Genomic DNA, 22081 nt, shown 5'->3' with positions numbered 1-22081 from the left:
GGACTCCAAACAAACCAAGAACTAGTGTTTCCTTTTTGGGCCAATGAAAACACTTTTAATTTGTTTACATTTCTTTCCTCCAATCCTCTTTCCTGCTAGAATGTTTACATTGTTGAAAGCCTTCTGTATATTGCTCCTAGTACTCCTCATAGCTCTTCTTAACGACATTAACCACTGTCGTCCTTTCCCTTGTTTAGACTCCCCCAGGATGCGTATCAGCTGCAGTTTCTTCAGTTGTTTATTAGCTACAATCTCATTTTTCCTCATCCAACGTTACAGAAGTAGAGTCAGAGCAGTTTAGTATTTTGCAACTGAGAGAGGGAGTATCCATCTACAAACCAGTCCAATCAGTGTAGACCAGGGCTTCTCAAACTGAGGGGCAGGACCCCAAAGTAGGTCATGACAAGGGATGTTGAAATGTGGGTAATTGTGTAAACATGTAACTGCTGAAAAACTCAGCAGTTACACAGTTACATGCAGTGTTTCTCAACCGTGGTACGAGTACCCTAAGGGGTCCTCAAGAGAAGTCTGGAGGGTACATCAATACAACTGAAATTTGGAGAAAACTGAATTTTTGTTTTAAGTTTTATTATTTTGGTACTTTTTACACCCAAAAATTTCATCACCTGCCCAGCTACGATTAAGTTGTTTAAACAAATGTGTTGCAATAGTAGAAAAAAATTGTGCGTCTGAAAACGGGAGGTACTGGGGGTATTTATATATCTATATTTTTAAAAAGAGGAATTTTATAAAAAAAAAGGTTGAGAAACACTGGTTACATGTATCCACAGCCAGCTCCCTAGAGCCGGTGCACTCCGCTCCTGGAGAGCTGGCTGTCACCCCATGCCGCTGCCTCTGATACAGAATCATAGAATTCAAGAACTGGAAGGGACCTTGAGAAGTCATCAAGTCCAGTCCCCTGCCCTCACAGCAGGACCAAGCACCAACTAGATCAGGGCTAGTCAACATGCGGCCCGAAGTCCATTTGTTTGCGGCCCGAAGTGCAGTTTGCGTTTACGTGGAGCTCAACACAGCCCACGTGAGAGATCCTTTGAACGTGGCCTCCACTGGGAACACGCCCCACAATGGCGATTTAATAGAATGGTCTTCTGTTGAGATGCGTTTTAGTAGTTAAATTCCTTGACTGTCATTGCTCATTAAAAGCACTGTCATAGCGGTGGAAATCGGGTAAATATTGCATTTTAGTAATAGCAGCAGAAAGGTGGCCCGTGTGTTGTGTAGTCTTGCCTTAATCTTTGTATTCATGTCCGTTAGTATGAAAGAAGCTATTTGCATATATATTTCGCATGTATATGCAACTTAAGTTGCGGCCTTCACTGTGTGCTGCGAGTATCATTGTGGCGCCCGAGGCTTCCAAAGTTGAGGAGCCCTGAAATAGATCATCCCTGACAGGTGCCTGTCCAACTTGCTCTTAAATATCTCCAGTGACGGAGATCCCACAACCTCCCTAGGCAACTTATTCCAGTGTTTAACCACCCTGACAGGCAGGAAGTTTTTCTATCTTGGTGAGGCAGCAGGCGGTTTCCTGGGAGCCCATGCGAGCTTGTGAGATCAAAGCTAAAGCCCAACCCCTTCAACTCTGGGTGGCAGCACGCAGGTTACAGGCCCCCTGATGCCCTTGTGTTTCAGTTTTGGCCCATTTACAAGTTTAAGTTTTGGCTCCCTGGCCAGCGCCTTGGGCAAGCGCAGGCTTCAGGTCCCTCTCCCCCCAAGATCAGGTAGTAATTTTTGTCGTCAGCAGGGCGTTGCAGTGCCACGACATTTGGGACAATCACTGCACGATAACCAAAAGCATCTCGGAAAGCCAGGGGCGGAGGAGAGTGCCACGGGGCCCCGGGTAGCAAAATTTCGCGGGGCCCCCCCTTTGACACAGCGCATGCACCATGGTGCCAAGGCGCATGCGCGGGGCCTCGGGAAGTGCAGGGCCCGGGGCAGCCGCCCCGCTCGCCCTGCCCTAAATCCGCCGCTGCGGAAAGCACATGAGGGAGCTAACCCATAACCTACTAAAACAACCGAAAGACTTTTTGACTGACCTGAATAAAGTACACTCCCTTCCCGCTGAAATGAACAGAATCTGATCTCACTGAAGTCGTTGGCGGCTTCACCCTAACTTCAAATGGGAGAAAGATTAAGCCATAAGGAATTGCTTATTAACCCCTAAAATTATCTGCAGTGGCATTCCATACATGAGCAACTCAAGGGCCATACCCAGAATGGTATTGTGGTGTCTTTCTACAAGTGGTTCTACATTGCCTTTCTTAAGTCATCCTGTGTGAATTTAGCATCCTTCCAGTGGGCACACACTGCAAATTACATTACTGGCTGCTTACATTTCAGCCGGAAAAAACCTCGAGCAAACCAGAACAGGAATGTGTTTGGTTTCAACTGACAACGTGAATAAACGCAACTTCCTCAGCAGAAACAGGGAAATGCTTATTGTCTAAAAAAAATATTGCAAACCAGCCTTCCAGAAAGTGCATAAAGTTGGATTAACAACCAGGCAGCTATTTTAACAGCAGCCATAATTTGTATATTCCATCTGGGGGCCACAGCGTTTAACAAAGCCGGGAGAAAAGCGTTGAGATCATCTTAATTTGAAATTCACATGTATTTCTACATCTGGTCTGAATTAATCTTTTCAGAGCTCCGACTTCCATGCGGAGGAATAACTGCTTACAGATTTTGATTTAAAAAGAAAAGTTCACAGAAGCCCAGAACAGTCGTATTAGAAAAGACAGCAAGGATCAACTAGTTCAACCGCCTGCCATGATGCAAGTCTTGCTGTGGAATTCTTAGTTTGAACAAACTAGGAGTTTAAACATGAATATAGCCAAGAACTGCCTTACAAAATGATACTGGAAACATAGTACAGGTGCCCAAACCTGGACTTTCCATCAAAAATAGCTGAGTTGAAGGAAATAGCCTCAGTTTCAAGTATTTTGTCCAAAAAGGCCAAATTAATCCCCAGATTTATCCTCCATAGAGGAGGAGGAGTCCGAGATTTTACATAAGCATTGTGAAATCAACCTAGGAATAGAAAAGGTCTGGCAGTTCAATCAGCAGTTTTGTTTTAATAGGGAAAACAGCTTTGGCATTGGTGTGAAAAAGGAATATGTCAGCCACATTGAAAACAGCAGACTCCTGTCCCAACAAAACAACACAACGTATTCGAATGATTTGGCTTCACGAGCCAATTTTTTCACACGGACTATAAAGGTGGGGCAGGTAATGCCATTTATCGCTAAAGTTACCTGTCACTTCTCATTATAAGACCTTGATACCGATGTTGACAAACTTAGCGCACTTAGCCATTTGGACTGAAAATGTCCATGCTGAGTGTCTGCCTCAGATGGATTGGGGGTGGGGGGAAGGGAGCCCAGGGAGGAAGTAAGATACAGTAAATTAAAGCCAAAATGGTTCTGTCATGTCTGAGCTTAAACTAGGAAAAAAATACATTGTTTTGCCCCATGTTACGAAATTCTGATGACTTTTTTACTGAAAAGCACTAGCATCCCTACATTTAGCAGAGGAATGGTCTTTGTGCAAGGGATGTGCCTTTTGCTGTCTCCATGAACAAATGACCAACTTTTGGCCAAGTTGTAAACCTGGCAGCTGCAGAAGCACCAGACCCCAGCAGCCCTGCAGAGCCGGGAGCTGCGGCAGCCTCCCAACGAGCCACCGTTAACCATGTAACCGACAGAATTTGTATCGGTGACACGGTTAATTCACACACACCCTTTTTTTTACATCCCTAGTAGAAACTTAGATTTTAGTAGCTAAAAGATGCCAAAGTTTTTGTTCCCACGGAGCATGCTCCAGCCTATGATTGCACAACACTTGCCCTGCAACTGCAGCTCTGGGCTGCTGCGGGCCAGACATGTAATGACAGCCTGCATCACTGATACACATGCACAAAAAGGCAAATTATGGTTGCACAGGCAACCTGAATTCTGGCTTTTCCTAGCATCTGATGCTTGACTTTGCAACCTTACCGGTGCTCTTTTAATATAGTTGTGTGTGTCTGATAGCAGCTCTTCTTAAAGGTATGTAAGTCCTGCCCCAGAGACAGCGCAGGCCTGCCAATAGCAGGGGTGGCAGAGCAAGGGCAGCCCTGGCTTCAGCAATGTTACCGAGCATGCTCAGTCCATGTGAACATGCTCAGTACACGCCAAGCAGCAATCCAAGGGTACGTAACCCTGCATACTGCCTCTCACCATATATGCCCTCTGCCTCACAGCAACTCTAAAGTACATACGAACAGCCAGACTGGGTCAGAACAAGGGTCCAGCTAGCTCAGTATCCTGTCTGCCGACAGTAGCCAATGCCAGGTGTCCCACAGGGAGTGAACAGAACAAGGAATTATCACGTGATCCCTCCTGTCACCCATTTCCAGTCTCTGACAAACAGAGTCTAGGGATATCACTCCTACCCTACAGCCACTGATGGACCTATCCCCCATGAATTTATCAAGTTCTTTTTCAAACCCTGTTAAAGTCCTGGTCTTCACAACATCCTCTGGCAAGGAGTTCCACAGGTGGACGGTGTGTTGTGCAAAAAAATACTTCCTTTAGTTTGTTTTAAACCTGCTGCCTTTTCATTTCATTGGGTGATGCCCTCGTTCTTATGTCAGGGGAGCAAGTAGATAATTTCCCCTTATCTTTCTCTACAGTGGTCATGATTTATAAACCTCTATCACATCCCTCCTCAGTCTCCTTCTTTCTAAGATGAAACTTTCACACTCAACTTTTCCCGCTTGCAACAATGTTGCCAACACACACTTTAAGCTTGTCTACACCTCAGCCGTACAGCTACTAGGGCTTCTCCACCACGCTAGTAAATCCACCCCCTCGAGAACTGATAGATCGATCTGTAAAAGAATTCTTCCCCTTGAGCAATCTGTATCTTCAGTGGAAGTAATGTCAACCTATGTCACACAGGGCACAACATTTTTCACAGCCCTGAGCGATAGCTAGGTCAATCTAGGCAAAGACAAGGCCTTCCTGTCTGCTTTGTCTGTGCTTCCACGAGAAATGACAGACGCGCTGATTGCTGTGGTCACCCCGGTCGGATTTTTATGTACTCTTGCAAGTCAATTAAAACAGTAACTCAAACGCTAGGCGTTTTGCAGTCATGAAGATAAAATAACTAGACAATAGCACTCTGCTGTACAGCTCTTTCATTCTGATCTATTACAGCAATAAGAGTTTAAATACATATTTAAAATCATATTTCATTTTACTTTCTACAAATGGGTTATTTTATTTTTCCGTACTCTGATAATAAATATTAAAGGCCTTGATGAGGCAAAGAATCGTGTTTAACTGTACTCATGGGAATAACCCCAAAGGGTACCCCAATCCTGAGACACCCCAAAATCACTAGTCATGCCTGGAAGTCTTGGGGAAATATGTCCCAGTTTAGGTGGTACCTTGTCCTCTATTGGACTATGCTCATGAATAAAGTGATGTATGTTTGCAATACTGGGACTTAAATTTCCACTCTTTCACAAAAGGTGTCATTAGAAGACCATAAAGGTTACACCATTTTATCCACCAGACTTCCATAACCCAAAGAGGATTCATCTGTTTTATTTCTTTTATTAGTCATATATTTTAACAGAATTGTTTTATCAGTTTAATAATAAAGTGTTTTCCTATTAAATCCTAATAATGTGATATGAAGTCATCAAACTAGCTCTCATAATTCACTTTAAGTTCCCTTTTCTGCCCCCTGCAAAACAGTTAACAGAACTATTGATTACAATGGCATCAGGATAAGGCTAAATCTGATTTTCGGTAAATCCTTCTCATATTAGTGAATTATTATACTGCTCCCAATACTTGAGCCGGAGTAAGGATTGCTTCAGTGAGTTAGGCGAAGCAGTGCAGAGAACTGAAATGACAGTTCAGTATGGAAAAGTTTCCCTCCACAAGTACCAGTGTTGTTAAATTTCAACTCCCTGAAATCACCAAAAGGAAATGACTAACATTCCTGGCAAAATGAAGCCTCTTGCCGTTTCTCCAGCACCACTTACGAATCCCTAAAATTGCACCCTGTGGCAAGACAGAGTAGTTCATGCAATAAACAGCAAAATTAAAACAGCTGCATGCGAGAGCAAAACATCCAAAAATCTCCCTGTGTCCTAAAGGAAGAGAGCGGAAAAGGACAACGGATGGAGATTTTATGACATCACCTCAACTTTGCAAGCGACCCCATTCCATTTTTGTTTTAAAAGTCCATTTACACGCACGACTTTTATCGGACAAAAAGAAAGCGCTTGGAATGTTGCCCTGCTAGAAATCTACCAGCTAGGCTGGCTTATTCCCGCAAGAAGCTGCGTGGGTCACAGCAAACCCCTCCCCAAAACACTGGCGGTAGCAAACATTTCAAGGTTCCTCGGACCACAGGCGAGGGGACTGACCAACTACCAGCCCTCCTCCGGGCTTCAACCTGTCCTGGACACGGTTTTCACCACGGGATGCCTCCAGTCTTTCCTGGGGTCTCAACCGGAGATCCTACCGAGGGGGCTGAGTTGCTGAGACACCCCGCCCGCCTCGGCCAAACCGGGAGGCGCACCAAGCCGCCAGCCTCTTTGGGGACCCGTGGCCATTGGGGATTAGCCTCGGAGCGGCGCCCTGTGGCTCCGGGCACACGCGTGGGACGCGCACCCCTACCCCGTCCGGGCTCGCCCTACCCGCGCCAAGCACCCAAGCGCCTCGCTCCGATGCGCGCGTTAGTTTTAGGGTCGCTCCCGGGAGCCCCCCGGGCACGGGCCAGGGCACCCCAAGGCCACACGCCCATGGCCCGATTTGCAACCCGAGCCCCGCACTGGAGCTGCGCGGGGAGGCGGCAGCAGCGCCCCCCCCCAAGCTCCCCAACGCCGCTGAGCGCCCCGAGCGCTGCGCCCCGGGAGTCTCCCCGCGCCTCCCTGCCCGGAGCCCGGCCGGCGCCGCGGTACCTGGGCGAGCGGCTGCCCCGCTCCTCCGGCCCCCGAGCGCGGCCCGCTCCGGAACGCGGCCCCCGCCTGGCCGCCGGGAACGTACCAAGCCCGGGGCTGCGGCCGGGGGAGGAGAGAGGCGGCGGGCGGGGCGCAAGGCAGGGCAGGGCAGCCTTGGTACAGCCCCGAGAGCCGCGCAGCGGGGCGTCTACACTGAGCCCCGGAGTGACTCCGGAGCGAGTCCTGAGTCCGAGCGCTGGTGCGCGGAGCGAGCCGGCGAAGCCCGCCCCAGCCCCGCTGCGCGCATCTGGGCGGAGGAAAACGGGCCCTGGGTTGCAAGCCGCGCCGGAGGGCAATTCCACGGGGCAGTTGTCGGCGCGATGAGTGTTGCGTGGTTGTGCGGGTTCATGGCCCCCGCGGCGCCGCCAGCTTGTTTTGGGGGGGGGTCAGTGGCTGTGAGCACCCAGGCTATAAAAGCTGTTGCGGCACCGCTGTACACAACCCCCAGCCACACAGAAATCAAAAGACAGGGCGATGCAGCACTTTAAAGGCTAACGAGATGGTTTATTAGGTGCTGATCTTTCGTGGGCCAGACCCACTTCTGGCTCTGGCCCAGGAAAGCTCATCACCCAATAAACCATCTCGTTAGTCTCTAAAGTGCTGCATAGTCTGTCTTTTGTTTCAGCAAGACCAGACTAACGGGGCTACATCTCTATTACAAAGACCCCACTTTCAGAAGCCCAGTGGGTGTGTAAGACCTGACCGCCTGTCTCAGAAAAACGATAGTATTGGGCTAAACACCTAAACTGGCACCAGTGGGATGTAAGCACGTTTCACCCCTTGCTGAACAGGGATGAACATAAGCATTTGATTGCAGCAGAGCCTTGCTATACATGGTTGTGAGTATTTTCTTCCACTATTTGATCTGAGGAAGTGGGTCTGGCCCACGAAAGCTCATCACCTAATAAACCATCTTGTTAGTCTTTAAAGTGCTACATTGTCCTGCATTTTACTTCAGCTACACCAGACTAACACAGCTACATTTCTATTGCTATACCAGTAACTCCACTGTACTTCAGGGCTACTTGTATTATAGGTTGAACCTCTCTAGTCTGGCACCCTGGGCCTGAGACCTGTGTGGAACCAGAGAGTTTGCCAAACTTCGGAAAATCAATATTGTCTAGCGGCAATACCAACACTCTTACTGGGCTCAAGAGGACAGTAGAAAAAGTAGAGCTAAATAACAGCATAGTGCACTGAGAGCCAGGTAAACAAACTTTATGAGATCCTGGCAAACTTGGCCACGCCCATGATAAGTGGACATCCAGCAAACTCAAATCATGCCAGACCACGGATGTTGCCGCACAAGAGTGCCAGACTAGAGAGGTTCCACCAGCCGTAAAGCACTAATAAACATAAGCACACGTGGCAGACTCTAACAAGGTTAGTTAAAGGAGTTTAAGTTACCTTGCTATCTGCAGGAGAAATGCCTTCTCTGAATTGGATATGGGTTTGGAATGGGTCCCATATGAAGAGAGATTAAAAAGACTGGGACTTTTCAGCTTAGAGAAGAGGAGACTAAGTGAGGAGTATGATAGAGGTCTATAAAATCGTGACTGGTGTGGAAAAAGTGAATAAGGAAAAGTTATTTACTTATTCGCACAATATAAGAACTAGGGGTCACCAAATGAAATTAATAGGCAGCAGGTTTAAAACAAACAAAAGGAAGTTTTTCTTCACTCAGTACACAATCAACCTGTGGAACTCCTTGCCAGAGGATGTGGTGAAGGCTAGGACATTAACATGGTTCAAAAAAGATAGATTAATGGAAGTTAGGTCCATCAATGGCTATTAGCCAGGATGGAGAGGAGTGGTGTCCCTAGCCTCTGTTTCTCTGGAGGTGAGTGACGGGATGGGATCACATGAGGATTACCTGTTGTGTTCCCTCCCTCTGGGGCATCTGGTTTTGGCCACTGTCGGCAGACAGGATATTGGGATGGATGGACTGTTGGTCTGACCCTGTATGGCTGTTCTTATGTGGATTTCAAAAAGGAATCATTAGAAGAAGTGGATATTTAATTGTTAAGGTAAAGATGTCCCTGATAGATTTGGATTAGTCAAACAAAAATGAGCACAGTACCATACAGAACCCTGCAAAAGTATGTTTGATTGCTTTATTCTCCGGTATGACTGGACCGATTTGTAAGAATCAGTACCATTGCTTTCTTAGAGTTCTATTGAAAATGATCATTAGTTTTAGCTCAGTTCACCAAATATTTTAGCCCCTGTGCTCAAATGAACAAAGTTTTTGCAGGACAGGCATCTGGAAAAGACAATTTTAATATTTTTTATGTTTCTCTTAGGATTCGTTCATTGTCATCCCTATATTACTAGCTCTTAAGACACATTTGATGCCAAATAGTAATTTTGTATCTCCTATGGAAAGATAAATTAGTTCTGCTTAATATCTTGGAACATAAACACAAGTTTCTTTGCCTGCGTTTTCCACATCATTTACAGCCCGTTGAGCTTGCACATTTTACGCATTATGAATATTGCATTTTCTTGGGGCATGAAACCTTGCTACAAAGAAATTGAGATGATTAGATAAAACAAATGACATATAATTAGAAAACCTGGATCATTTACTGGTTTTCTTATCTGTGGTTATAACAGGATGTGTAGTACATATAGAAATACAGTTACCAGGCACATTTCATTTAAATATATGATAAATGACTTAGGCTAAATGAAAGTTTTTGAGCTATTGTCTCCATTGGCATAAACCAGTGTAGCCAGCAGAAGCCAATTGTGTCTACACTGACTAACAATCTAGCTCCTTGTGCAGAGAGAGAAAAACAAACTTTAGCTGGTATTTAGGGATGTTAAATATCGGTTAATTGAATAGTCGATTAACCTCATGAATTCTTATCGGTTATTTGACTACTCTATAGTCCGTGGGGGCAGAGCTGGCAGCCAGCGCACTCTGGTCCCAGTCCCGAAGAGCCCCCTATCATTCTGTGCTGCTGCCTCTGTGTCAGAGGCAGCAGTGCAGGATGCCAGGTGGAAGCAGGTCCGCGACTGGGGATAGGGAAGGAGGTTGGAACAAAGGAAGTACGTAGGGTGGGGGGAAGGGTTAGTCTGGGGCTGGAAACATGAGGGAGGGGGCTTGGAGACTAGGGGCTCAGGCACCCTGCCTTAAGGGGTCTGGGGCATCCTAGCCCCCCTCCTATTGCCACATCACGTCTATGCTGTGCTGTATTCTGGAAAATCAATAACCCCTCTCTCTTCTGCTGGCTGGTGGAGACTATTCTGGCTGCTACGGGGGTGCAGGATCAGGGGAAACCCGACTCGCCATTACACCCCTTTTGTAAAAAAAAGTACCCCCAGTATCTACAGTTTTCAGACACACGCAATTTTTTTCTACTATTACATTTGTTTAAACAACTTAATTGTAGCCAGGCGGGCAATGAAATTTTTGGGTGTAAAAAGTACAAAAATAATAAAGCGCTGTAAAACTTCAAACAAAAATTCAGTTTTCTCCAAGTTTCAGTTGTGTTGATGTACCCCTCAGACTTCTCTCAAGTGCCTTTAAGGGTATTTGTACCACTGATTGAGAAACACTGGTCTATAGTATTAACCTATAAGCTTTTGCTTATCAGTTCATCAACTACACTATTACATCCCTACTGGTATCTTCTCTTTTTTTAAAGACAAACAAGATATCCATTAAAATTCCAGAATTAATACTATTAACTGCAGAAAATGGAAGCAGAGATGGAAAATGCAACACACATTCAATTCTTTTTGGTCAAGACAAAACAGAGTCTTAACAACGGCTTTTCTCTGCAAACTTGTGGCTGAATATATCATTCGCTTAAAATACATATATAACTATTTCAAACTAGGATATATTTATGTTAACAGAATTGAGTCTGCAGCTGCTTTCTACAATCCTGTGTCATTGCTGGTCAAGTTGCTTCTACAAGAGCATTTCAGTAGTAGCATTGTTGCTGGCAAGAATAGCTACACAACTGTGCAACAAAGAAAGCTGGCTTAGCTCATGCATATTTTCCTATGATTTGGTCTCACATTGAAAAATGTAAGCAATGACCCAGAGCAGAAAACAGATTCATCTGCCCATGAGCACCAAGCCTATTCAAGAACATCTGAAAAAGTTGGCAGCCCAAAGTGAATTGGGCCATTTAGTACGGAGATTATTTTTAAACAGGCTTAATTCTGTGCATTTTTTGTTTGTGATGGGATAGAACGCAGTCCATTGTCAATATATTTTAGAAATATGTGCCACTGCAAAATAGTGACATAAATAGTTAAGATTCTTTTTCATGGTCAAGTTTATCACGTGTTTTATGCCACAATAATTAACTCCAGAGCGTTGGGGTTTTTTTTAAACAACATAATTAAAAGATAGTCTCAAATAACGTATTGAACTAATATAGAGTCTAAAACAACTGCACACAATCGCAACAGCAACACACTGACAATAATACAAGCCTACCATAGGTAGAGAGATTCTGGAGTGAGGGCTTCACCAACATACTGGTTATGTCTAGACTGGCATGATTTTCCAGAAATGCTTGTAATGGAAAAGGTTTCCGTTAAAAGCATTTTCGGAAAAGCGTGTCTAGATTGGCAGGACGCTTTTCCGCAAAAGCACTTTTTGCAGAAAAGCATCCGTGGCCAATCTAGATGCTCTTTTCCGCAAAAAAGCCCCGATCACCATTTTTGCGATCAGGGCTTTTTTGCGGAAAACAAATCTCTGCTGTCTACACTGGCCCTTTTGCGCAAAAGTTTTTCGGAAAAAGACTTTTGCCCGAACGGGAGCAGCATAGTATTTCTGCAAAAGCACTGACAATCTTACATGAGATCGTCAGTGCTTTTGCGGAAATTCAAGCGGCCAGTGTAGACAGCTGGCAAGTTTTTCCGCAAAAGCAGATGATTTTGCAGAAAAACTTGCCAGTCTAGACACAACCACAATGTCTAAACACGAACAAAAGCTTTGTTTAGTGAGAAGAAAGGCTCTTGTCCCACTCACCCTAAATGTTACTATGCTGAATGAAAACTTTAATGCTCTTCCATCTGATATGTGAAAGCCCATGTCAGGAGAGTCTGTGTGTTTTGCATCTCCTCTGTCAGCCTCACTTACTAGTCTTTTAACAGGACCTCTCCTCATGCTAATTCCTAGTGCTTTTCATGGGTAGATTTCAAAGCCCTCTGCAAAGGAATTCAGTGTCATGATCTCCATTTACACGTGGATGGGAAGTTTATTCAAGAAAGGTGCTTGGTTGCCATCACTAGGGACTGAAATCCTCTTTCCACAGGCCTCAACTCTGGAAAGCACTTCCCCACGGATGCAGCAATGCAAGCAGCAACCCCCTCCCTGACATGGTCCCCAACTGAGAATAAGAAAGACGCTTCCCACATAAATTGCAGCAAGGGAGGTTCAGGTTGGACATTAGAAAAAACTTTCTAACAGTCAGGGTGGTGAAACGCTGGAATAAGTTGCCTACAGAGGTTGTGGAATCTCCATCTGTGGAGATATTTAAGAGCAGGTTGGACAGATCTATCAGGGCTGGTCTAGATGGTGCTTGGTCCTGCCGTGAAGGCAGGGGACTGGACTTGATCTCTCGAGGTCCCTTCCAGTTCTAGTTTTCTAGGATTCCCTTCACACACCGGAACCTAGAGGGGCCCAAGCTAGTAGATTTGTGTGCTTCAGTGGGGCAGCAGGGGTGGGAGGGGGAGGACAGGAGTGCCAATGCGGGCTCCCCAATGCTAAGGTGGGGGTGGGGTTTGAGCCTTGAAAGCCAGATGCTGGGGGGATGCATCTGGCCTTTCTCCACCCAGTCCTCACAACCCACGGGAGGAAAAGAAGAGATCCGGCCAGCGCGCCAATAATTACATCTTCCCGCTCTTGCTCGAGATCATTACGGCCCGACGTTTCGGAGGGGGCTGGTTCGGTCCTGCTTTTTTTATGACAGCGTTTTGTGGAAGTTAAGGTTGCACTGGAAACTTGGGCTTTTTGTGCTGCTCTCGTCAATGCAACCTCATTATACTTGGTTGCTAGAAACAGCCTGCATGGCTCTAAAGACATAATGAAGTCTTTGTCTAAGCAGCTTGGGCAAGAGATGCGCATGCAGGCAGGAACACAGACGAACACTCCTTTTCTTGCATCACGCAACATCCCCACAGACTGCTTTAGAAGCAGGCCTACCAATGGGGGCTGACGTGGGGCAAAGAAGGCCTGGTGATTCAAGGGGGCTCGGCGCTCCAAGCCCTTTAAATCACCGCTGGAGTGTCGTGGGTCATGCTCCGGGTGGCTCTTAGGGCTGCCTAAGCAAGTGGGACACCATGCTGTGTGTTCCAGGCAGCGTGGGGGAGGGGAGTGAGGGCCGGATGTTCTATGCTCCACCCCTTCTACTCAAGGCCCCGCCCCTTCCGGGAGTATGGAGCTGCCCCCCACCTTGCCAAGGGTTCCAGCTCGACTGTCAGCTCCCTTGAGTGGGAGTTTTGCCTGAGAAAGCACTGGGCTTGCATGGGTTTACGCCAGCCGGAAAGGAAGCACAGCGGCTTAGAAAGGAAGCACAGCGGCTTAGAGGATTGGGCACCAGACGGGGATTCAAGAGAGCTGGGTTTTATTCCTGGCTCTGCCACTAGCCTCATAGATGATCGTGGGCAGGTCACTTTGTCAGCGTTTCACTTTCCCATCAACAAAAGGGGAATAACAATACTGCTCTCTTGTGTAAAGTGCTTTTAGACTGCTCACAAAAACCTCTATGAGTGTACGGTATTTTTTATTAACATTTTGCAGTAGCAGCTGTTTTCAAATTAAATACAGATTGACCCTCTCTAGTCTGGCACTGTCTGGCCCAGCAACATCCATGGTCCAGTGTGATTTTAGTTCACCAGATATTCATTTATCACGGGTGTGGCCAAGTTTCCCGTGGTCCCATACAGTTTGTTTACAGCCACCAGGCCTGGTGCTCAGTGCTCTGTGCTGTTCTTTAGCTCTGATTTACCCCTAAATGTCTTCTAAGAGCCCAGTGAGCAGTGGGCATGTTAGTAACGTTGCTAGACAATATTGACCTCCCATGGTTCGGCAAATTCTCTGGTTTGTCACCGGTCAAGTTCTCAGAAGATTCATTTTACCATTCAAGGAACAAAATGGCTGTGTCTACACTGGGCCACTTATTCCGGAAAAGCAGCCGCTTTTCCGGAATAAGCTGCGAGCTGTCTACACTGGCTCCTTGAATTTCCAGAAAAGCACTGACGATCTACTGTAAGAAATCAGCTGCTTTTCCGGAAAAACTATGCTGCTCCCGCCCGGGCAAAAGTCCTTTTTCCAGAAAACTGTTCCGGAAAAGGGCCAGTGTAGACAGCCCAGTAGTCTTTTCCGGAAAAAAGCCCCGATCGCGAAAATGACGATCGGGGCTTTTTTCTGGAAAAGCGCGTCTACATTGGCCACAGACGCTTTTCCGGAAAAAGGGCTTTTCCGGAAAAGCATCCTGCCAATGTAGACGCTCTTTTTCCGGAAATACTTATAACGGAAAACTGTTCTGTTTTAAGCATTTCCGGAAAAGGGTGCCAGTGTAGACGTAGCCAATGTGTTGCCAAACCCAACAGGAGACTGAGTATAAAATACCTATCGGTGCCCTTTCCCTGCTAAGTTTTCCTTGCTCACCCCCACATGATTCCCTCTGAGCTGCGCTATTCTCAATTCCGTTCATTAATGGAATTGGTCATTATTTTGCCAAAGAACCAGCACGCTCCTCTCTCGTTACGTGGTTACGCTGAAAAGATTCAGTAAGTAGTAAGCTCTGGTGATGGGCCATACAGCTGAAAGAAAGACACAAGCATGTAGGAGGGGATTCCAATTATACTCCGTTGCAACGTACATTTTAGATTGTCTTGTATGGAAAGTCTTACATTATGTTGACATTTTGGGGGCTGCCTTAGCTCTGTGCAAGGCTGTAAGAAGTGTATCCACACACAACCAACTCGACTCTTCTCTTGTGAAGTTATCAAGCCATGTTGCATTCTGGTGCGCTGTCATCTTAAAGGGTATGTCTACACTGCAACACTGTTTCAAAATAACTAGCACTATTCCAAAATAATTTAGTCCGCGTTTACACAGCAGGCAGTTCTTTCGAAATAGTATAGCAATCAATCATCGGGGTGGCCTTAGGGAGATACAACCCACTTTGCCCAAGGTAGTTAAGTGCGGAGTGGATTGTAACATTCATTCAAAAAATAAAAAGTCGGATGATTGCAAAGACTAGACTGTAGCCAATGTGGGGAGAAGCTGGGGGAGTTTTCTCAAACAGCTGCTCACTGCAAAGTAAGACTCATCGACGTGTGATGGGTCGGCACCCTTTTCATGACAGAGGTGGTCTAAAACGGTTTGTGGCCAAGCCTGGCGGGGACTCACTACGTCTGACGTAAATCAAGCGTATTTCAATTTCACTGAAGTCGGTTACGAATCAACGTAAGCCAACCTGAAATGGAACTGTTTGTACAGGGCTTAACGAAATCGGTTAAAAACCCAAGTGAAGTCGAACCAGGGCAGTTTTCTTATATCAATCAGGCCTTTCTTTTTTCTTAGCTTCGGCTTAAGATCTCTCAGCCTTTCCCTCAGCGCAAACGCCCCACAGCTCTCGCCATCTTGCATCTCAATTGCTGCAACCTCCTTTTCTCTGGCCTTGACAAACAGACCTTTGCCGCCCTCATTTCCATCTCGCCTGCGGCTGGAAAGATCATTTCCCGCTGGTTGCTTTAACTGTGTCGCCCCTTCTCTGAATTCCTCTGCCGCCTCCCCCTTCTCCCTTTCACGGAGCAAAAAGCAGCTTGTGTCCTCGTTCAAGGCTCTTCCTGGCCAGTCCCCACCCTGCCCATCATCTCTCCTTCACTCTCCGTCTGTCAACGCTTGTCTCCAGTCGGCCCGCGACACCCCTTTCCATCAGCCCCTTGTTAACACTTTCCAAGGAGCCACTGCACGCTTGCTCCTATGCGGCCCTTCATGCTTGGGAGAAGCTCCCTGCAAACATTTGTAGAGCTACCTCGTTATCCACCTTCAAAACTCTCCTTTGCTGTGATGCCTACATTCGGGTGCGGGGAGGGCAGCAGAGTTGATGGGCCCCCGGGCAAGGCAGAGGTGGGGGGCTGTTCTGCTGGGGCCACATCTGGGAACCCCGGGGCCCTTTTGAATCACTGGACCCTCGGGCAGTTTCTCCCTTTGCCCCTGTTGTCGGGGCTAGGGTTTCCAGATGGTTTAACAAAAAATACCAAACCCCCCCCCCACACACACACACACAAAATAACACCAGGAAAAAATTCTGTCGAGGAAAAAAAAGAGGGGAGACCAAAGTTGTTGAGCAAAAAAAAAAAAAAGGCCCCTCACTTCCCCACGAGACATGGCAGGGGAAATTTCACATGTCCAGTATTTTCTGTTTTTTTTCCGGACAGGGTCCCGAATAACAGACAGTCCAGGTGAAAACCGGACACTTTACAACCCTAGTTGGGGCGGGCCTGCCTACAATGAAGCAGCTAAGGATTAGGCTACTGAAGTGCAATGAGCATTGCCAAGCACACGGACTGATGCTGCCTACTTAGGCCCCCTCTGCCTGCCTCCATCCGTCTTGTCTGAGACTTGCACTTCGAGGCTGAGAGCACCTCGCACTGGGGGAGTCTTCTGAGCGGAGTGAAAACGGCCACACATGACTCGTTCAAGAGCACTGCACTCGGCTGATCTCCATCAGCTCTGGGCCCAGCTCTCCTGAGATGGAAGCCATGGGACGTAACCAAACGTCGGTACCACCCTGGTACCTTCTTCTCCGGGTTGGAAAAGCATCCCCTCTGTGCACAGGCACGGAAAACAAACCTTACGGAGAAGTTGGCTCAGGTTCCAGGGGAAACTGACCCATTGTCACGGAAACCGGCTCAGCCTTTGGGCCCTGTTGGAAACTGCTGGAGTTGTTGACGTCAAGCTCATTTGTTCATGTTAGCCAGGATGCTGGATGAGAGCGGGATGTGTCAGCTGCTTGCCGGGGCCAGTGGCAGGCGGCCCTCAGGGAGTCAGGCAGGAATGTCAGAAATGCAGAACCACAGGCAGTTCCGGACTGTCCTTCCCCTGATGTACCACACAGCAAGAGCCCTGTGGCTTGTCCTTCTACATGTAAACCTCTTGCCAAATGGTGTTTGGGCTCTGGTTTGGCTCCAGTAGCTCAGTCTATTCCACTCCTATTGGGGACACGTTCCCTCGACATGGCAACTCTGTCCTAGCTGGGGAAGCCGATAGCTAACACACACACACACACACACACACACAGAGATTTGTATAGCTAACACACACACATACACACACACACAGAGATTTGTATAGCTAACACACACACACACACACACACACACACACACACACACACACAGATTTGTAAAACGAATCAACAAGCTCTAGGCTGAGACAAATGGTTCCTGAGAAGAGTGAGGTGAGACTGGAATGAAAGGAGAAGGAACCAGATACCACCTCTGTTCACGAGACGTGTCTGAAACACCGAGGAAGATTTAAGGATCCATTCTTTGCGTCTTTATGGTCATCGTCTTCCCTGCAGGCCTTGGAGTCCTTGATTACCTACCAGGCAATTGGCAAATGACACAGATGGGGAAACGTTTGCTGGGGAGAAAGAGCTCCATGAAAATGTTTTGTTCCAACCACTAGAGCCTATTGTACGAGCAGGGTTTTGTGCCAGTCTTGGTTGTAGGCAGATGGCAGCGGTTGGTTCCTACAGGGGAATATTTGCCTTTTGCCAGACACTCCTGCATGCCAGCAGTGGGCAACCCAGGCTAGTGAGTGGGCCTCCTCCATCTCGGTGGGCCGCAAGATTGTCGTAACCAAGGCGGTCTCCTGCGATAGAGGAGAACTGGGGCGAGCTGACTGAACGGTAGCGGCCCTTGGACTGCTGCAGGGGCCTGTTCCTCTCAGTGCTGTGGGCACTCCGCACGCACCTCACGTCTCATGCCCGTGCTTTGCGCGCGTGTCGCTATAGCGATACCGATGGGGAAAAACCACGTGGGTGGAAAACAGCCAAGTCTGTTGCATGTGGGCAACAGGGAACAAAACGGCTCGCTGGCCACTCCCAAAACCCTCAGGGGCCGCAGGCCACCCTCGGGCTCCAGACAGAGGGTTGGCCCATGCAGTTACGTTACACAGCACGGCTCCCTTCCCCACACTTTCAGTAGCCTGCCATCCAGCGTGCCCCTGGCAGAGGGGAAGGGAGGGGGAAGATAAGACACTCAAGTACCCAGGATACGGCTGCCAACTTTCTACTTGCTCAAAACGGAACCCCATTCCCTTCCCCCCATCCAAGGCCTGTATTTTTAAATCATAAATTTTCCTTACTTAAAATTAGCACCACCCCCTTATTTTATTCCAGCAAGATTTTTAAAATCTCAGGCCAGGTCCTCAATGGGTCACAGCTCCACTAATGAATGAAATCAATGGGTCAACAGCAATTTACACAAGCTACTGATATTTATGCAAGTTGTTTCCTTTTTCGCTCTGACCCTGGCTCAGGAAAATACCAAAATAGCCGTCCGCTCAGGGGTCTGCTGGGAGCAGGAAGAGAAGCAAAAATCATCAGCTAAATGATCTGCATGAAAGACTGGCTCAGTGCTCCCCAGACTCCGGGGCAAGCCGGGGGGATGCTGATGTGGGGCCCGACAGACAGTGATGGATGGTGAGAAACAACAGTTCAGCAGAAGTCACACAACAGTGGGTAAAAAAAAAAAAAAAGCTCTGAACATGAGTCCCTGAGATGTCCTTCAGTCCTGCTTACGACCCAGTGTAACGCTGACAGACTCCGGTTGTGGAATCGAACCTGGGACCTCTGGAGCTTAGACCATGAGCCTTTAACACATAAGCTAAAAACCAGCTGGAAAAGCTAATGCAAAGATTTAAAGGGCTAGCTGGCTTGCTCTTGCTTCCCTTTTGAGGTTAACCCCTGGCGTTACAGAGGGAATCCCGAGAGAGGGAATTGCTGAATTGCAAAGAGTTTTGTACCTTTCAATTTTTTTCTGATTTTTCTATTTAAAAAAAGCATAAAAAAGATATGATTTTTCAAAAAACCAAATACGGACAATTTCTCAGTTGCTCAAAAATTGACCAATTTTTGGTTTCTGAGGCTATGTCTAGACTTCAGCATTTTTCTGGGATACTGGACGTATCTAGGGAACGCGTCTGCAGATGCGCTTTTTCAGAAGCCCTGTCTTCCACCTCCCATGAAGAAGAAGGGCTTTTCCAAAAGAGTGTTTTTTTCTGAAATTTTGCCCAGTGTAGATGGGTCAAATGTTGGAAAAGCCTCTTCCGAAAAAACAATTTGTGTACCTTTTTCCAATAAAGCCTCATAGTTTAGACATAGCGTGATACAATAACGTTGGCATTTGCTTTTCTTAAAATGGAACAAAAAATGTACCCTCCAATTTTTGGAGGGATGGAAAAAAATTCCTCCCCTCGGTGTTTTGTTTAGTTTTTCTCTCAAACAATGAAACATTTTTGAAAGGCTATTTTGACAAACAAAGGTCTTCAGTAAATTTCCTAAAAAAATGAAGAAAGAACCAAGGCTTCCCCACCCAACAAGTGGCATTTTTCAAACAGCCCTACAAGTCAATTTTTTCGTCCTTTCCCCCACATTTTATTGCATGAGAAGACTGAAGGGACCATCTTTCTGGAAGTAGCTTTAAGGTGTGTTGTTATGAATATAAGCCTGTCTCAGTGGATTTTAAGATCTCCTGGTACTTGCAGGCTTTGGTGGAAAGTTATCTGATTAGAAAAAAAAAGCATGCTTGCTTCCCAGGCGAGTTCCCCCAGGTTCAAGTGGCTCTAATTTGGGCTCAACATGAATTTTCATCATCCCACTGAGCCTAAAAGTGTGACAAGCTGATGATGGACAAGCTGTCTCAGTTCTGCAGTTGAGACAGGCAACATGAGTTCTAGCTGAAGGCCAGAGTCTGACACGGCTCAACCAATCTGAGACTAAGGGCTACAGAGGTAGTTAGAAAAGTTAGCCGTCTGGAAACCAAACGGTTGCATTTGTACGAGGCCTCAATTACCTTGCCGTCATTTAGGGGGCCAGCAAGCCAAGGTGTTTGCCATGTGACCACACTGTCGGCTCCTAGTTCTCTTCCTTTTCTGCCTGCCCACGTGCGCCTCAGCGAGGTATTTAAGGGAGTCTGATATTTGCCACCACAGACAGAGTGAGAGAAAAGGTGGCGGCAGTGAGGAGTTCCCACGGATGGCTTGCTCCAGTGCCGGCTGTTTTTCTTTGACTGTTGTCCTCTTACAACATACTACAGCACACACAGTGCCACTGGGAGAAGAGAAATCAAAAGGGTATTGGGGCTGATTACAACGTTCCTCATGCAGCCTGACGCTGGGCCCCGACTTGTGGTTCTGATCTCCTGGGATCCCGACTCGGCAGAGTCTGGACTGCTGACTTAACGACTATGGCAGCTGGTTACTCATGACCCCACTGTGATAGGAAGGGGGCCGTGTTTTATGCATGAGCACGATGCTTCAAGTACATGGGTACATTGGATTCTTTCACACATTTCCATTCATTGCTGGGAAATACATGAGAGAACCTTGTCATGGCTCCTTCCCCACTCTGGCATGATAAATAGAGAAGTGGGAGCCAGCAAGTGTACCCTAAAGCCTTATCTACCAGGCTTTGGTATAAAACTTCCCCCAAAATCTTAAAAACCTAGATCTTGGGAATAAAACTTCCGCTGCCACCATCCAAATATTAATAACGAGATTAGGGGAAAGATCATTTGGGAAATCTCACCCCTATTATAAAAATCAGGACACACAAGTAACCAATGCCAGGTTAATAAAAAGAAAAGAGAAAACTTTTATTATTACAACAATATTCCTGTTGCAAGCATAAGGATCAGGTGGAAAGGTAACAAAATATACTCATGGAGGAATTACACCATGGGCTAGAACTTAGTTAAAAAGAAAAGCCAAACATCTCTTAAGCAGTGCCAGATCTCATACCCAACCCTTAAAACAATAAAGCCTAACGAAACTACCTAAACTTTACCCTACTTACAGAAAGTGAAGAATTGTTTCTTGGAGAGAAAGAGAGAGAGACATGTTTGTCTCTCTCTGTAGCTGCAGAGAACTCTCCCCGAGAGACAAAGGAGGCAAAAACCCAAATTCCTTTGTCCCAGTTTGAAAGTCCTACCTACATTCCTATTGGCCACTCCACCTGGGGAGGTGTAGTTAACCCCTTAATCCCCAACCTGCTGGCTAACCCTCATAATCATGACAAACCTCGCAAAGCCCCTTCCAACCTTACACTGCTATGATCTTATTCCATGCAATCAGAGTGCCACAAGACGACAACACCTATACTTGATCTCTTTATTTACTATGGGATGGATAGGAGGAGTGCTGGCCAGCACCCGGTGACTAAAGGGTTAAACTCAGGTAGCTAGCCAGGGCGTTGCCGGGGGGGGGGGGGGGGGGAGCAGAAGAACCAATGGGGATATAGCACTGAAATTTGAAATTTGAATTGGATATCGATACCTGGTCTGCTCTTCCTTTGAGAATTCTAAGTTAAGGGAACAGATGCATTACTCAGAATTACCATGCCTACAAGAAATATTCGACATGGGAGTGAACGGGGCCTTGAAATACGGATCCGCACGGATCATGAGTAGATGAAAAATGTGTAGTTAATCATGATCAGGGTATTTTTCTTTGTTTTGGTTGTTTGGTTAAACGTCTCTGTGTGAATCTGTGCTTTCCCTCTCCTATTCACTGTATACGGGTACAGCTAGTCTGCGAGGATCTATTGGAAAAAGATACACAAAATGCGTTCTGCACTTTGCGTATCTTTTTCCGATACTTTTGTCAGAAGCGGCTTTTCTGAAATTTGGCCCATCTAGACTGGGTCAAAATATCGGAAAACCCCCCTCTTTCGAAAGTCCCCTTCTTCCTTGTGGAATGAGGAACTCAGGGACTTCCAAAAGAGCGCACTTGCTCTTCCACAAAAGAGGTATCCCCAAACCCACCCGCAGTCTAGCCGTACCCTTAGGCTGTGTCTA

At 46.7% G+C, this 22081-nt stretch overlaps 1 protein-coding gene across 5 annotated transcripts in view; it reads right to left on the bottom strand.

Moving 5' to 3' along the window:
- The window catches only part of FRMD6 (FERM domain containing 6), a 204091-nt gene that overhangs the window by 61179 nt on the left and 120831 nt on the right, over nucleotides 1-22081 (bottom strand). The window contains exon 1 of one of the 5 annotated variants that reach the window (XM_075926187.1): nucleotides 6980-7116. The exons of the other annotated variants lie outside the window; for them this stretch is intronic. The gene's annotated coding sequence lies outside the window, so the exon portion shown is untranslated. Of the gene's footprint in view, nucleotides 1-6979; nucleotides 7117-22081 lie in introns of those variants that run through there. 5 annotated transcript variants of the gene reach the window in all.

Source organism: Pelodiscus sinensis, chromosome 4 (genome assembly GCF_049634645.1).
Source record: "Pelodiscus sinensis isolate JC-2024 chromosome 4, ASM4963464v1, whole genome shotgun sequence".
NCBI classification, from domain to species: domain Eukaryota; kingdom Metazoa; phylum Chordata; order Testudines; family Trionychidae; genus Pelodiscus; species Pelodiscus sinensis.
Note: the sequence above shows the minus strand (reverse complement) of the source record. Positions and strands in the feature narration are given on the sequence as shown.